Genomic DNA, 6,000 nt, shown 5'->3' with positions numbered 1-6,000 from the left:
CTCAACATTGCTAATTATCAGGGATATGCAAATCAAAACCACGAGGTATCACCTCACACTTGTCAGAATGGCTATCATCAAAAAGAACACAAATAACAAATGTTGGCAAGGATATGCAGAAAAGAGAACCCTCCTACACTGATGGTGGAAATGTAAATTGATACAGCCACTATGGAAAACAGTATGGAAGTTTCTCAAAAATCTAAAAAGAATACTACCATGTTACCCATCAATTCCACACTTAGGTATATATCTGAAAAAAAAAAAAACCCTACTAATTCAAAAAGATACATGCACCCCAATATTCATAGCAGCATTATTTAAAATTGCCAAGATATGGAAGCAACCTAAGTGTCTATCAAGAGATGAATGGATCAAGAAGATGTGGTGTATACACATATACAATAGAATACTACTCAGCCATAAAAAAGAATGAAATTTTGCCATTTGCAGCAACATATATGGACTTGGAGGGCATTATGCTAAGTGAAATAAGTCAGACAGAGAAAGACAAATACTATATGATATCACTTATATGTGGAATCTAAAAAATATAACAGACTAGTGAATATAACAAAAAAGAAGCAGACTCACATATATAGAGAATAAACTAGTGGTTACCAGTGGGGAGAGGGAAAAGGGCAGGGGAAATCTAGGGGTAGGGAATTAAGAAGGACAAAGTATTAGTTACAGAATAAGCTACAAGGATATATTGTACAACACGGGGAATAGAGCCAATATTTTATAACTATAAGTGGAGTATAAAAATTCACCTTTAGGGGCTTCCGTGGTGGCGCAGTGGTTAGGAATCCATCTGCCAATGCAGGGAAAACGGGTTCGAGCCCTGGTCCGGGAGGATCCCACATGCCGCAGAGCAGCTGGGCCCGTGAGCCACAACTACTGAGCCTGTGCTCTAGAGCCCACAGGCCACAACTGCTGAAGTCCATGTGCCACAGCTGCTGAGGCCCGCGCGCCTAGAGCCCGTGCTCTGCAACGGGAGAAGCCACTGCAATGAGAGGCCCGTGCACCACAACAAGGAGTAGCCCCTGCTCTCAGTAACTAGAGAGAACCTTCGTGCAGCAGCAAAGACCCAATGCAGCCAAAAATTAAATAAATTAAAAAAAAAAATTCACCTTTAAAAATTGTGAATCACTATATTGTACACCTGTAACTTATATAATATTGTACAGCAACTATACTTCAATAAAAGACAGACTAGAAGTATGACCAGGTTTCTGTGTTCCTACTGTGTGTTTCAGAGAGGTGACAACTAAACTTGCCGACATCTGTGTGAACTGAAAGTAACCAAGCTCTTCTTAATTCTTTCTCTTTGAAAATACTGACTCATGAGGCAATCACATTCCATGGCCTTGACTCCAACTCATCCTAAGCTTAAACAAGACAAATATCTTAGGAATTATACACATATTCTATCTGTAAGATGTTCACAAAAGCGAGTGACACAAATGCTATCAGGAACCTCTTCTAGTATTTAAACAAACAACTTTATGGAAACACTTTAAGACTGGAAGAGATGATCCTTCACTACACCTCTTTCACCTACACTGGATAACTACTTCCCTACATCTGATCACTCACTATAATCCAGAAACTGTGCTAGTCATTTTAGAGTATTCTCCTATTTGTGCCACACAAAACTCTAAGATAAGGTCTTATCCCTATTTCACAGATTAAGAAACTGAGACACAGAGGTTAAGTAAACTGCCCAAATGTGCAGCCAATAAATCCTAAACTCTTACCCAGCTGGCCAATTACCTGGGCAGACTGAAGAATCCTTCTCACAGAAAGCAGTGACTTTGCTTTAACTCAGTTCCTTGGAAGCCCCATCCATACCTGTTTCTTGGTTTCCAGTAATGCCTTTATTTGATTATCAAATGGGTGACTAAATTCTTGTGTTAGAAAAAGCAGCAAGGAGAATAGATGGAGAATGAAGTACCTGTCTTTACATAGAAGTGCAATTATGTGCGGGCTTCTAGGTAGAGTTGAAGACAAAATTGCTATCGCAACCATTCTAGGTCTCTTCCCCAAAATACAGGTTACTTCACAAATCAGACAAATGCCATATAGCATAGCACCACCTCAGTGAAAACTAGAAAATAAATTGTGTTGATCCAAGGAGAGCAAACTATGATAAACAAAGCTAATCATTCTTGGGTCTCTCCATTTAAAACAACAACAAAACAAACAAACAAACAAACAAAACTTTAAAAAGAATTTTCCCTAGAAATCAGATAAACCAAACATGCTGTTGCTATATTCAAGAATCAGTCCACCAAATAAGGCAGCCTCTCATTCAGAAAGAGTCCACTTGGGAGCCCAACTTAGGCTTATCATCAAAGTATTGATATTAAAACGTCCTGAGAAAACAATCAGTTGGAATGCCTAATGTATATATTTAAAACCCATCTCTGGATCTTTCTTCCTTCCAGGGGTCACAGGGTGTATGAGGAAGGTTACGCAGTGGGATACACAGTTATTTGTAGCGGTGTTTTCTGCAGGGGCTTGGACCAAATGACCCTTCAAGGTGATTTGGTATCTTTCAAGTCCACAAGCTGTGTTTATACCCAATCCCAGCTCAGACAAGCTTCACTAACCACAGAAGCTGGGATAAAAGCCAGATGCATCCCGCACATCCCTGTGGTCCTCCTGCCTTCTGGCAAACTCCAGGACCAGATTGGAAAATCTGTGCCCGGTTTGGGGGCCAAGTTTGGTGAGATCCGGGGATGATTTACATGGCTTCGGTTGGAGTCCACACCATATGTGCTACTTTGGCCAAGTTTAGCTTTGGGGTTTCTGACTCATTTGAAGTGAAGTGTATCAGGTGGGAACAGATGGGCCCCCCCAACAGGGATCAGAGGGGTCTCCTCCAAATCTTGTGGGACACTAAGACAACTGAATTGCCCACCTCTATACTCAAAAGTCCAGAAAACATGCAACGCAGGTGGTGTCAGGGCAAAGGAGCTGGATGTACAAGTGCTTTCCATGAGTTGCCAAAAATAAAAATAAATTGCTTTAATTTCTGAAGGGAGAAAGGCTGGATTGATTTTACAGAGTCTCCTCTGAACAGCAATTTACGTGCTGAAACTGCAAAGCTGAGGGTAAAATATCCCTTCCAGGTGATTTGAAATCCGTTGATTAATTTCAAGTTGATGACCTTGTTCCCCTACAACAATAGAACTTTAATTCATCTCACTCAGGCTGCCTCTAACTAGTTTTCAACAATCACTAAACAACAAGCAAGTGGTGGCTATTTGGTGGATAGAATCCCTATTAATAAATACAAATTAAATGAAGCATATCAAAAGAACCCGATCCCAGTACCAAACTAAATAGGATTTTCTCTGAATTTAAGAGCAAAAAACATCCCCATCAGAAGCATCTCAGATACTGTAAGGCAGCTCTGCTCAATAGATAGAAATAAAAGGCGATGGATAAACAAGGCCCTACTGTATAGCACAGGCAACTGTATTCAATATCCTGTGATAAACCATAATGGAAAAGACTATGTAAAGAATCTATATATATGCATAACTGAATCACTTTGCTGTAGTATGCAGAAATTAACACAACATTGTAAATCAACTATACTTCAATAAAATAAATTTAAAAATAAAATAAAAGGCAAGCCACAAATACAAGCCACTAGGTAATTTTAAAATTTTCCAGTAGCCACATTAAAACACAAGAACAGGTGAACTTAATTTTTTAAATATTTTTATTTAACACAATAGATCTAAAATATTATCATTTCAACATGCACTCAATATAAAATGTTTAATGAGATTTTTTTACATTCTTTTTCCATGTAAGTATTTGAAATGTGGTATGTATTTTACACTGCACAGCATCTCAATTCCAACTTTCTGCATTTCAAATGCTTGAAAGACTTATGTGACTAGTAACTACCAACGACGGACAGTGCAGCTCTAAGGTAATTAGCCACCCTAAATATCTTTCAGAAAACAAACGTTACAGTCAGCTCAGACACAAGTTACAGGAAGATGAATAACGGCTTTGATGAAATGGCAACATTTGGGAGGCCGTACAGTACCAGGCCGCAGGGAATCTGAGAAAAACTCTGCCCAAGCTTTACCTCCACCTGCCTCAGTTTCCTCATCTGTATCGTGAGGATAAGAGCTCAAGCTATCTCATATGGCTTAGCAGTTAAATTAGTGAACACAAGTAGAGTGCCTGGAACCATTCCTGGCATATCATAACAATCAACAAATCCTGGCAAGAAGAGGTTGATCAGAAATACCTTGAAGGGGCTTCCCTGGTGGCACAGTGGTTGAGAATCTGCCTGCCAATGCAGGGGACACGGGTTCGAGCCCTGGTCTGGGAAGATCCCACATGCCGCGGAGCAACTAGGCCCGTGAGCCACAACTACTGAGCCTGCGCGTCTGAAGCCTGTGCTCCGCAACAAGAGAGGCCGCGATAATGAGAGGCCCGCGCACCGTGATGAAGAGTGGCCCCCACTTGCCGCAACTAGAGAAAGCCCTCGCACAGAAACGAAGACCCAACATAGCCAAAAATAAATAAACTAATTAATTAAAAAAAAAAAAAAGAAATACCTTGAAGGCAAGGACTGTTCCTTATTCATCACTGTTAAGCCCCAGTACCTAGCATAGACCTGGTACATGGTCAATGAACATTTTCTTTTAAGCTGTTAAGAGTGGTAAGATGTGGTGATGGGTTGCCCAGATCCTGCTTTCAGAACGAAAAGGAATTTAACTCGGGCTGTTGGGCATGCTGCCAGCAGGCAGCCCTCGGCTATCCTCTCCCTATTGGGATTGCCTCAACTGAAGACCAATGGCTTGCTTAAAGTCAAGCACCTTTTCCAGGTTTGTTTACTTACAATACAACTATCAGGCAGGCTCTCTCCTCCGCAGGGAAGACAGCTCCAAAAGGCCATACCAGCTCCAGAGACCCTCATCCCTGTGTATGTAACCTTGAGCATGCGTTGTGCATCGACTTCTCCCTCTACCCTATGCTGCTTCCCTCCCCCTCCTTCCACAGGTGTCGATCCTAAAGGCTCTCCCTAATAAACACCCTGCCTGTTAACACACAACTCACAGAACCCAACTGGTGATGGATGATAAGAAACCAGAACTGTCTGTCGAAAGAAGAGTTAAGATGGTGAATAAACAATATTTACCAGTGGCTTTCTAACAATTTCTATTAACCAGGTCAATACATGTGCCACCTGTATGCCATGCATCGTGGAGTGTCTCTTTGAGTCTTTCCACCAGCAGCTCATTTCTTCCAAGACACACAACCAAGTAATGACAGAAGAAACGAGAACAGCTGCAAGCACTGAGACTTTCAAGAAAGCCTCTTTCTTCTTTAGGTTATCCAAGACCCACACACTACAACCAGACGCATGCTGGAGTGAGCCCAAACCACTGACTTCTCTCCCATCTCGGACTTTCAATTCTTAAATTTGCCCTTTACTTAAAAAAGTCAATGATTTCACCAAGAAAGTTTGATTAGTTTCTTTTACTTTCTGTAATGAAGTGCCATCCTTTTTACACTTGAAAGGATCTTTGTAATAATGCAACATTGATCTTTTGAATACAGATGAGCTAACCTAGATAATAGGATTTAGAATGTGAAAGACAGGACTTGGTACGATATTTAAGGCTCCAGTGCCATCAAGAGGAATTGCGGCATAAGACATCTGTTTCCAGAGATGTTGCCTGGTGCCACATTAATAAATGTCGGATCATGTTCCCTCCTGCACAAAGTTTTTATTTTGTTCAACAGCTTCAGAGATGTCAACATGCTCTGTCCCAAGATGTCAATCACCCAGTACAAAAAAAAGAACGAAAAGAAAAAAAGAGAGATTTAGCTCTGCAATCTGTCCTCTACAGCCTGCAGCTTTACGCCTCAAAAGTGGACAACCCGGGAGCTTCCCTGGTGGCGCAGTGGTTGAGAGTCTGCCTGCCAATTCAGGGGACGCGGGTTCGAGGCCTGGTCTGG

Source organism: Balaenoptera borealis (genome assembly GCF_965194805.1).
Source record: "Balaenoptera borealis genome assembly, chromosome: 2".
In the NCBI taxonomy this organism is placed as follows: Eukaryota; Metazoa; Chordata; class Mammalia; order Artiodactyla; family Balaenopteridae; genus Balaenoptera; species Balaenoptera borealis.
This window is presented reverse-complemented; position numbering follows the sequence as displayed.